Source organism: Oryctolagus cuniculus, chromosome 11, assembly GCF_051225735.1.
Source record: "Oryctolagus cuniculus isolate XC-2025 breed Fujian yellow rabbit chromosome 11, ASM5122573v1, whole genome shotgun sequence".
Taxonomy (NCBI): Eukaryota; Metazoa; Chordata; class Mammalia; order Lagomorpha; family Leporidae; genus Oryctolagus; species Oryctolagus cuniculus.
The window spans coordinates 118,445,815-118,457,168 of record NC_142877.1 but is presented as its reverse complement, the minus strand read 5'-3'; the positions used below and the strand labels follow the sequence as shown (position 1 = coordinate 118,457,168).

At 57.8% G+C, this 11,354-nt stretch overlaps 1 long non-coding RNA gene across 1 annotated transcript; it reads right to left on the bottom strand.

Annotated features, from left to right (window-relative positions):
- Positions 1 to 6,661: 6,661 nt before the first annotated feature.
- Positions 6,662 to 10,609, bottom strand: LOC149123646 (uncharacterized). Its single transcript, XR_016217175.1, has 2 exons — positions 10,481 to 10,609; positions 6,662 to 7,195 (listed from the first exon to the last, which is right to left on the bottom strand). It is a non-coding gene; the product is annotated as an uncharacterized LOC149123646 (long non-coding RNA).
- Positions 10,610 to 11,354: the final 745 nt, after the last annotated feature.

Here is an 11,354-nt window from a genome sequence, read left to right as displayed (position 1 = left end):
GAGCCAGGGTGTCCGGTGGTCAGCTGTGCTCCGGGCGCCTTCAGCTCCCACCTCCCGGGGGCGGCCCCGCTGTACGCCGAGGAGCGCGGCGCGCCCTTTAGTTGACGGTCTCTCCTAGCCACGCCGGTGCTCGTCTCCCTCCGTGGCTCTGCTCCCTGTGGTCTCCCAAGCCCCTGGCGCGGAGCGGGCTTTAACAAGTGGCATGAACAAATGATGCTCACGCCAGCGGCTTCAGGGCTCCTGGGGCTGAGCCTGGGGTTTCCGACAGAATTTCAGCAGGGAGTCTACATGGGGGGGGCTCATCCTTGCCTGTTCTTACACCCTACCCCCACCCGCCCGAATGTTCAGGCACTGAGCACCGCCCCCCCTACCCTGCCCCACAAGCACACACACGCCCACCCTGGACCCCGCTGGCCAGTCCCCGCTGCACAGGGAATCTCCACCTCCCCGCTGTTCTCTCTGTCCCCCTCCCCAGCCCCGCTCCAAGGGTGGGCCCGCTGACCGCCCCTTCCCCTCCCCCACAACCTAGGCTGAGCCACGCCCCTCCCTGGCCACCGCTGCAGGCTGGGGAGCAATGAGGAACAATTGTTTCCCAGACACCTCTGCTGTGATTGCAACAGAACCCGTATCCCCAGAACTCATGCAGTTGCTTATGCATTTTCCTAAAGATTTACTTTCTTGAAAAGCAGAGAGAGAGGAAGAGAGAGAGAGAGCTTTCATCTGCTGGTTCACCCCCTCCCCCCAAAAACATGGCCACAATGGCCAGAACTGGGCCAGGCTGAACCCAGCTCCATCCGGGTCTCCCACGCGGGTGCAGGGGCCCAGGGACTTGGGTCATCCTCTGCTGCTTTCCCAGGCGCATTGGCAGGGAGCTGGATCAGAAGTGGAGCAGCCGGGGTCTGAACCGGCGCCCATAAGGGATGCTGATGTTGCAGGCAGTGTCTTTACCTGCTACACCACAGCACCGCCCCCCTCCCCCCAACATTCTTAAAACTCCCAGCCGCCTGGGCTGGTGTTGAGGTGCAGTGAACCAAGCCACTGCCTGCAAAGCTGGCAGCCCGCATCAGAGCGCCAGTTTATGTCCCAGCTACTCTGCTTCAGATCCAGCTCCCTGCTAATGCGCCTGGGAAAGCAGCGGAAGCCGGCTCAAGTGCTTGGCCCCTGCTGCCATATGTGAGACCCTGATGGAGTTCTGGGCTCCTAACTTGCGGAGTGAATTAGCAGGTGGAAGACTCTCTCTCTCTCCCTTTCAAACGGATAAATCTTTAAAAATAAAACATTAAATAGCTCTCGTAAGAAATGTTCAGATGATTTTTCTGCCTATTCTCACAGATCTTTTATTTTTATTTTTGACAGGCAGAGTGGACAGTGAGAGAGAGAGACAGAGAGAAAGGTCTTCCTTTTGCCGTTGGTTCACCCTCCAATGGCCGCCGCGGCCAGCGTGCTGCGGCCGGCGCACCGCACTGATCCGAAGGCAGGAGCCAGGTGCTTCTCCTGGTCTCCCATGGGGTGCAGGGCCCAAGCACTTGGGCCATCCTCCACTGCCCTCCCTGGCCACAGCAGAGAGCTGGCCTGGAAGAGGGGCAACCAGGACAGAATCCAGTGCCCCGACCAGGACTAGAACCCGGTGTGCCGGCGCCGCAAGGTGGAGGATTAGCCTAGTGAGCCGTGGCACCGGCCAGATCTTTTATACACCGTTTTCTGAGTCATTAATGAGAGGAAGACTCTCCACATGAGGGGTCTTGTTTGGTGGTGAATGCTTCCTTCCTCCTGGGTGCGGGAGGAGGTGAAACCATAGAGTTTGTTTCCTAATTGTATTTATAGGAGGAGCCAAAGGGCCCGCCTGGTGGTGTAGCTGGCTCAGCCACCACCTGCAGTGCCAGCACCCACGTGGGACCTCAGAGACAGCAGCATGCATTCCGTGCTCTGAACTTCCCGTAAAGCCGCCGGGTCCCTCTGAGCGCTGGCCCGCGAAGCCACTGGGCCAGGGGTCAGTGCCAGCCTGGTGCGCTGCCCAGGTGACAGCTTTTGGAAACCGTTCATGCACACCATAACAAAGCTTCATTAAGGAATTTTGGGGCAGATCCCTGCCTACCAGAATAGAGCAAAATGATGTTTAGACGGTTTTTGTTTTTAAGATTTACTTCCAGTTTTTGAAAGGTAGAGTTATAGTGAGAGGGAGAGGGAGAGGGAGAGGGAGAGGGAGAGGGAGAGGGAGAGGGAGAGGGAGAGGGAGAGGGAGAGGGAGAGGGAGAGGGAGAGGGAGAGGGAGAGGGAGAGGGAGAGGGAGAGGGAGATCTTCCTTCCACCAGAGACAGCACTGGACCCCAAGCACCAGGAATGGTCACCCAGGCTGGTGCCAGAGAGGTGACATGAGAGAGTGAGATGGGGGTGGGGGCAGGGGTGTACAGAAGAGAGGGGGGCGCAGGGCTGGGGGGAGGGGGCTGTGTGCCCACCACCTCTGTGGAGCTCACGTTCAGCGGAGGCGAAGAAGAGGCGTCTTTGGAGCAGAGTGGGGAACAGAACCAGTGAGTCTCCCATCCAGACACGGCCTGGGCACCTGCCCTGCCTGCAGGGCGACCTCAGGCGCAGGGGCGAGCGGACATTGGCCTTGAATTCCCCCAAGGGTTCTGGAGCCTCTGCCTGGCAGGGGCAATGAGACCGCGTCCCCCAGCGGGTGTCCAGGCGTCCCCTCTGTGCCCGCGCCAGTGCTCCGTCCTTGGTCAGTGAGTAGGAGGGGGTGAGGCCTGCTGCGCGGGGCGAGCACCGGCGGCCTCTGAGTGAGAATCCTGGCTTTGACCTGCGTGGTTTATGGCCGTACAAGTTCATTTGCAAGTTCAGAAGTCCTCAAAGGCAGGAGCTGACCACCAGTGAGCCACAGGGGCAAAGATGGTGGCTGGTGCAGGGGTCGCTGGTCATTAAGATCTGGTAGGTTCCAGCCCCAGGTGAGTAACCCCCATTCCTTTGACCTTGGCCCTGCTGGGGCTGCTTCTGGGGCTTGAGCTACATGGAAGTTTTTTTTTTTTTTAATATTTATTTATTTACTAGAGAGGTAGAGTTACAGAGAGAGGTAGAGGCTGAGAGACAGGTCTTCCATCCACCTGTTCACTCCCAAATGGCTGCAACGGCCAGAGGTGTGCTGATCCGAAGCCAGGAGCCGGGAGCCGGGAGCTTCCTCTGGGTCTCCCACACAGGTGCAGGGGCCCAAGGACTTGGGCCATCTTCTGCTGCTTTCCCAGGCCACAGCAGAGAGCTGGATCGGAAGTGTAGCAAACTGGCGCCCATATGGGATGCCGGCACTGCAGGCAGAGACCTGACTATTACGCCACAGAGCTGGCCTCCATGTGGCTGGATTTAATGCCTTGCTCTAGCTCTGAATTCCAGCTTCCTGCTAATGCACACCCTGGAGACAACAGTGATGGCTGTAATCATTGGGTCTCTGACACCACATGAGAGACCTGGACGGAGTTTCTGGCTCTTGGCTTCAGCCTGGTCTAGCCTTGGCCATGGTGGGAATTTGGGGAGTGAACCAGTAGACGAGAACTCTGTCTCTGTGTCTCAATTTAGGATTTATGTATTTATCTGAAAGAAAGAGTGACAGGTGGGGGTGGGGGTGGGGGTGGTGAGAGGCACACACACACACAGAGGGAGAGAGAGAGACCCCCTAAAGCCAGGAATCTGCAACTCCATCCCCATCTCCCACGTGGGCCCCGGGGCCCAAGCACTGGAGCCGTCCTCTGCTGCTTTCTCAGGTGCATTAGCGGGAGTTGGACCAGAAGTGGAGCAGCCGGGACTTGAACTGGTGCCCACACGGGATGTCGGCATTGCGGGCGGTGGTTTAATTCGCTGTGCACAATATTAGCCCCCACCAAAAAAAAAAGCTTTTGAATGTTCTGTAGCCGACTCCATCTGGCTCACAAGTCCCATCTCGTGATGATGGATGAGACAAAAACCAGGAACTTGCTCATCAGAGCTAACTTCTACCCAGTCCTCAAAACATCCTTCCCCACGAACTCAGCTCCTCCCAATTCAAGTTCAAGATTCAGGTTCACCTTCCCTCTCGAGGTTCTCCTCCCTGCCCCTTCCTAAGAGGGTCCCCGGGAGGCTTGTGGCTGGGTGGTCACTGGGGAGCTGCCACATGGCCTGGTTCTGGGACTCCAGCCTGGATCTGATCCACAGAGCCCGGCTCTCCCCACTCCACTCTGCAGCAGGCAGGGTCGGGAGGCTGCCTTCTAGCCCACCATCCCTGGCCGTCCTCGGCCCGCTCCGGCCACAGCCTGGTTGGCCCCGTGTGCTCAAGGGCCACGCCCTCACCTTGGCCTTCCCAGTGCTTTGACCCTGAGGAAGGAACTGGGACCCTCAGCTGTGTGTCCCACCTGCCGGGAACTTGCGCATATCACAGCTGTGTGTGACCGATCCCCCACCTCTGCTCTCCTCTCCAGAGGGAGCCGTGGGAATCCAGGAAGCCCCGCCTCCGGGACATGAGCTCGGCTTCAGGGCTGCCACCTGCTGTGCCTCAGAGCTGACCATGGCCGTGGAGGGCGAAAGGGTCTTGTTGTCTCCATTTATTCCTACTGTGAGAGTCACTGTTGTCCCCAAGGCCGGCAGAGGCCTTTGACTAATTAAGAGAAGGAAAAATATTAACACCAGGAACTAGCCCTCATCCGACACACCGAATAGACGCAGCCACACGGTGGCACTGAACGGCTGGGAGGAGTCTCGCTCACTTTCTACGCCAGTGCCTGAGTATCGTACCTGGCACTCCACAGGGTCTCAGCAATGGGTAGGCGGATGGACAGACAGACGGAAGGGTGAACAGATTGAGGGACTGGTGGAGAGACAGAGGTTAGAGAGGTGGGCGTATGGATGGGTAGATGGCTAGGTTGATGGGTGGTTGGGTGGCAGATAAGAGGATGGGTGGATAGATTAAAAACGAGGATAGAAGAGACTGGAGCTAGGCAGGGGAAGAGATGATACTGTATCATCTCTTCATCTTTTTCCTTGCTGCCGGCAATACAAACCCTTAACACACTGCACAGAGAACACTTGCAGGGCAGTGGCCTGCTGCCCAGCCCACCCCCACCGTCAGACCCGCACCTGCCGACGGAGGCCTCTCCCAGCCCGCGACCACCCTGTCCCCCGTCCCTCCCCCACGTCCCCCTGAAATATCTTACGTGTCTACTTCCGCTGTGCCGTTTGTTTCTGGAAGCCAGGCTAGCACACGGGGCTCTGTCAGTGTCTCCTCGTAGGTCTGCTCATTCTTGAGACACTTTTGAGTGTATCTGAGGTCAGAGTTATCGCAGCTCCTTGATGAATTGTTCCTATTATCATACTTGGTAATCCCCTTCTTCCTAATAGTGTAGTTTATTGAAAGTGTCCATGTCCCCGAACGATATGTAGCATTGTTTTATATTTTTTAAGCTTTAAATAAAGTTATCATTTGGAAGCTTCCCTCTGTAATTTACTTTATGTGTTCAAGATTTATTCACGAAGATACTTGTAGTTGCAGTTTATTTATTTCCGGTGCTCCACATTAATCTGTTACGTGAATAAAATGCAATCTATTTATCTTCCCTGCCGCCGGGGGACACGTCGCTTGCTCCCTCGTTTGCTCCGTCACGCTCCGTGCTGCCGAGAGCCTGGCTGTGCCCAGCCCAGGGCCCTGGCCTGGGAGACTCTCCTTAGGGCTCCGTTGGCTGGCCGCAGGCGGAGTCTGGTCACCTGATCGCACACAGCGACCCCTTGAGGGCATCGTTAGCTCCCGCGATTTCCCGACAATCTGATGCTTATTGTCACCTCAATGTTGGTTCCCTCGGCCGGTGCCGCGGCTCACTAGGCTAATCCTCCGCCTTGTGGCGCCGGCACACCGGGTTCTAGTCCCGGTCGGGTCGCCGGATTCTGTCCCGGTTGCCCCTCTTCCAGGCCAGCTCTCTGCTGTGGCCCGGGAGTGCAGTGGAGGATGGCCCAAGTCCCTGGGCCCTGCACCCCATGGGAGACCAGGATAAGTACCTGGCTCCTGCCTTCGGATCAGCGTTATGCGCCAGCCGCGGCGGCCATTGGAGGGTGAACCAACGGCAAAGGAAGACCTTTCTCTCTGTCTCTCTCACTGTCCACTCTGCCTGTCAAAAAAAAAAAAAAAAATGTTGGTTCCCTCGGTAGTGATGTGGGAAATCCTCTACTCTTATCCGGCATTTACACGTCCCCCTGCGTGCCGGCTTTTGCCCGTGTTTTCTCGTGTTTTTTTTTTTTTTTTTTTTTTTTTTTTTTTTTTTTTGACAGGCAGAGTTAGACAGAGACAGAGAGAAAGGTCTTCCTTCCATTGGTTCACCCCCCAAATGGCCGCTACAGCCGGCGCGCTGCACCAATCCAAAGCCAGGAGCCAGGTGCTTCCTCCTGGTCTCCCATGCAGGTGCAGGGCCCAAGCACCTGGGCCATCCTCCACTGCACTCCCGGGCCACAGCAGAGAGCTGGATTGGAAAAGGAGCAACTGGGACAGAATCCACCACCCCAACTGGGACTAGAACCCAGGCTGCCGGCGCTGCAGGCGGAGGATTAGCCAAATGAGCTGCGGCGCCCACAGGAGAATTTCAAACTAGACAACGGACTAAGAAACTTCTATGCACTTGTTATTCACCTGTAATAAGTATCAACCCACAACCACTTTTTTTTTTAAAGATTTAATTTATTTCTTTGAAAGGTAGAGTGACAGAGATAGAGGGAGAGTCAGAGAGGAAGCTCTTCCCACAGGGGCTGGGCCAAGCAGAAGCCAGGAGCCTGGCTCTCCATCCAGGTCTCCCACATGCGTGCAGGGGCCCAAGTCCACGGGCCACCTTCCGCTGCCTTCCCAGGTGCATTAGTAGGGAGCCGGATTGGAAACGGAGCAGCCAGGACTCGAACCAGCGCAGTGGTGCGGGACCTGGCATTGCAGGCGGCAGCTTGCCCCGCTGCGCTGCCACGCCAGGCCCCGGCGGCCAGTCTCGCTGAATCCACGCTGTTTCGACATTCCGCCTCTAAGATCATTTTGAGGAAATCTGGACGCCGAGCCGGTCGGCCTGCAGCCTTTGTAGCGCTCTCTCTTGCTTGCAGGCGTTTCCTTCTGGCCTTGCTTCTGGCTGGCAGCGTCACTGCTCGCTGTCTGCCCACCTGCTGCTCGGCCTCCTGGGGGCTGGGCTTCAAGTCTTCCCGCCTGTGGTGTCTGCGGGAGGACCCGGCACCTGAGGTTTGGTACTGGGCAGTGGACTTCCTGCTGCTGGCCGCGTTGGGGCAGGGGTGGGGGAGGGAGGGCGCTCCCAGGTTTTGTACCTGCTTTACCAGGTGGCTCCACGTTCTCACCAGACCACACGCGTGGCCCGCATCTGAGCCTCAAGCCCACTCAAGCACCAAGGACTGGATTTGTCCAGGGCTCCCCTCTGAGCTCTGCAGCGCCCCCGCCTGGGCTGGGGTGGACGCGCCTTCCTGTCTCCCTGGGGCCCTGGCGCACCCTGCACGCAGGGGCATGGCCCTGCTGGGAGCCACAGATTTACCTCACCCCCAGTCCTCCCGGCTCCACACAGGTGCCACAGCCGAGGCCGCTGGGTTTCGGCTCTGCTCGTCCCTGTGCCCCTGCGTCACATCCCTCCCAGAAGCGACCGCGGGCCCCATCACGCACCGTGGCTCTCCTTTCTCCCTCTTTGTTCCAGGTCTCCAGGGAGAGCCCTTGCTTGCTGGCTAACTCAGCCACACTCCGGCCATTTCTCTCTGTGGTTATATTTTACTGGGCATGGCTATGGTTTTGTAGGGAGAAGCTTCCCATGTGACCCTGGTCAAAGATTTTGGCCAACAGCCAGGTCCCTTTTATTGTCAAAGCTGGTCCAATTTGTTCTCGGTTCTATTGATCACTTGTAGTTTAAGAAATCCTGAGTGACCCGGTTGTCACAGATCACACGCTCCGATCAGACCCACCTGCCCGAAGCCCCTCTCTCTGCTCCTCGTCTTCCTAAGGACCTGGGACTCGAGTGAGGGCCAGGCCTGCTCCCAAGCCAGGGTTCCCCAGGCGGCCTACACTTCCGGGGGAACGCGTCTCCCTACAGCCTCTGGGACAGAGCCCGTGCCCGGTCTTTGCTCTGTGAGCTGTTCCCACTTGTAGAGACTCCAGGATTCTGAGTTTGCGGCGATTTTTCTTTGTGCCCAGGCGACATCATCCATAACACTGATCGGTGTGACTGCCGCTGAATAGCCAGCAGCAGAACCGGCCTGAGCGTCGTCACCCAGTCTTCCTGGCAAGGAAGCATCCGCGAGACGGAGCGGATTTCACTCCGTCACTGCCACCGCCCTGCAGCCTCGTGCAGAACCACTGCTGTGCTCTCACGCGTGTTCCTGGCTGGCCCAGGCCCGCCCCCTCCAGACCCACCTCTGCTCTCCTGCCAGATGGCCGTGAGACATCAGCCGGCCAAGCCACACGCCTGTCAAAACCCTGTCCAGCTTCCTTTGGGGGCTGTCCTAAAGGTCGCTGTGGTGATGAGTACATGGCTGCAAATATGCCAAAAAAAACCATCGCTTGTACACTCTGAGCAGCTGCGTTTTAGGGCGTGAGCATTAACCCCAGTCAGCTATTTGTTGGCTTACGTGCATTTGATGCCTGGAAAAAGCCTGCTTGGGGTTAAGCCTCTGCCTGCGACACCGGCACCCACTCCCCACCCAGCTCCCTGCTCCCTGGGAAAGCGGCGGAGGACGGCCCAGGTGCCTGCCCAGCCCTGGCTCCCATCTGGGGAGCGAACCCGCAGAGGGAAGGTCTCTCCTCTCTCTGTAACTCTCTCTGCCTTTCAAATATTGAATAAATAATGCATCTTAAATTTTTTTAAAACTTGCCTGGGTACCCGAGTCCTGCCACGAGCTGGTCCTCCACCTTCACCTGGACCTCACCAACCTTCCCACTTTTCCTGCAGGCACCACCCTGCTTCACTTCCAGCTCTGCCCACCTCCTCGGGTTATCCCGAGAGGCTGTGCTCACGGCTGCCTTCGTGGGGGTGTTTCTTCGACACTCGGAAGTCCCAGGGACTCCTGGCCGTGCCGCTCCCTCGGTTCTAGTTTGTCCTTTGCCCCCAGGGACTGTTATCTGCTCCTGCGTCTTGCTGCCTCTCCAGGACCTGTCTGGGGCTTGGCCTCTGCGAGGGGCTCACTCATTGTTCCACTGGGGTCCCTGTGGAAGATCAGGCTCTCCACAGTGTGTAGGTACCGTGGCCAAGGAGTGCATGTGGGATCCTCCAAAAGCCCACAGAAAACATGTATCATGAGAAAACTATGCCTGCGGCTGGCTCCGTGACTCAGCGAGTTAAAGCCTTGGCCGCCAGCGCCGGCATCCCACGTGGATGTGGGTTTGAGTCCAGCCTGGCTGCTCCACTTCCAATCCAGCTCCCTGCTAATGCACCTGGGAAAGCAGCAGAAGATGGCCCAAGTGCTTGGGCCCCTGCACCCACGTGGGAGACCTGGAAGAAGCTCTGGGCTTCAGCCTGGCCCGGATCTGGCTGTTTGCGGCCATTTGGGGGAGTGAACTGGTGGATGGAAGATCTCTCTCTTCTGTCTCTCCTCTGTCTATAATTCTGCCCTTCAGATTATAAAAAAAAAAAAAAAAAAAAAAGGAAAGAAAAAAAAACTATGCATGTATTTCAAGCTTTTTGCACCAAGATAATTTTATTCTTCAGATATTTATTTGTTTGAAAGGCAGAGTTATACTGAAAAGGAGAGAGAAATCTTCCATCTGCTGGTTCACTTCCCAAATGGCTGCAATGCCTGGGACTGGGCCAGGCTGAAGCCAGGAGCTTCGTCCGGGTCTCTCACGTGGGTACAGGGCCCAAGCACTTGGACCTTCCTCTGCTAGTTTTTCCAGGCCAGTAACAGGGAGCTGGTCGGAGAAGGAGCAGCAGACACGAGCTGGTGCCCACATGGAACGCCAGCACTGCTGGCAGCGGCTTACCCGCTGCCCTGTGACGCCAGCCCCTTTCGCTCTTTCTTAACCTCTGGTTTAGCAATCAGCAATGCACAATTTAGCAAGACTCTCCTTCCTTGTCTTTCTGGAAGGTTCCTCGACTAAGGCACCCTTCCCTTGGGGGGGGGGGAACGGGGGGCACCGCATATACTGAAGGAACATGGCGGGGTGGTGGGGCGAAGGCCAATTAACATTCAGCTAAGGCAGAAGTGATCTCTCCTATCAGCAATAAAAACCGACAGCTCTATCAGAACCGGAGCCGGGGGAGCCACAAAGCCTGGCCAGGCGCGGCGGGGAGGGAAGGAGCCTATGTCAGTCAGGAGGGGTGAGGTCGGCTCCGGCTCCGGGCCCAGCAGGCCAAAGGCATGGCCTGGGGGGCAGGGCCAGCCTTGCACAGCACTCTCCCTGTCTGATGGGCCCCAGGCCAGCTCGCTGGCTGCTCTGGCTCATCGCAGAACCGAGAGCTCCCACTCTCCTAACAGCCTCTCCCCGGGCACCCGTTTCCTCTGACCTTACCATAAAAGCAAGCCACGTGACGTCTGCTTATGGTAGCAGGGCGGTCTGCAGAGGGGAGGCTGCAGAGGCGGCTTCCAGGGGTGGATGAAACGGCTCTGCCCTCTGGGTCCCGCCACGCCATGAACAAGCCAGCCAGCAGGCGTGGGGGCAGGGCGGTGAAGTCCCACGGGGCGAACTCTGACCCTCGGTGCCTCCCTGGACACCTCGCGGGTCATTTGTTGTAGAAATCAGAGCTCCCAGTGGGGTGGGATTGCCTGGAGCTCACCTGCACCGTCTTCAAGGGGGGAGGAAGTGCAGAGAGAAAGACGGCGGGGTGGGGGTGGGGCACCCTCGCGGGCCCGGCAGAGGAGAAACTCAGCTTCGAATATATGTGCGTATAAAACCGTCAGGCTTCCATTACAGCTCTCAGGCCATCTCGCTGAGAAAGAGCCGGCCAGGGTGACCGGGGGAGGACTGGCAGGAGAGCAGGTGTCTGCATCCGCAGGGGGCGGCGGCCGGGCGTGTCTTATGTACAGCTCAGCCACGGCCTCTGGACAAACAGCAGTGAACTGGGGAATGAGGCTGGGAACAAGTTCAGGGCCTCCGGAGCCCTGGCTCCACCAGGGGAAGCAGGAGCAGCCTGGGGAGGGGGGCCGAGGGGGGCCGAGAGGTCCCGCCCACAGCAGAGCCCGGGTGGCTGACCCACTCCCAGAGGCTCCTGAACCCGGGCTTTTGATGAGGGCTCGTGTCTCCAGAGGTCTCCGTTTTTCTGCTCTTGGACCACGGTAGGAGTGACCAGACAGTAAACTTAGCCCTTCGACACTCAGGAACTGACCTGGGATGAAGTCCCAGTAGGTTCAGATCCGCGCAGGGCTGCGTGTTCTGGAAAGACTCA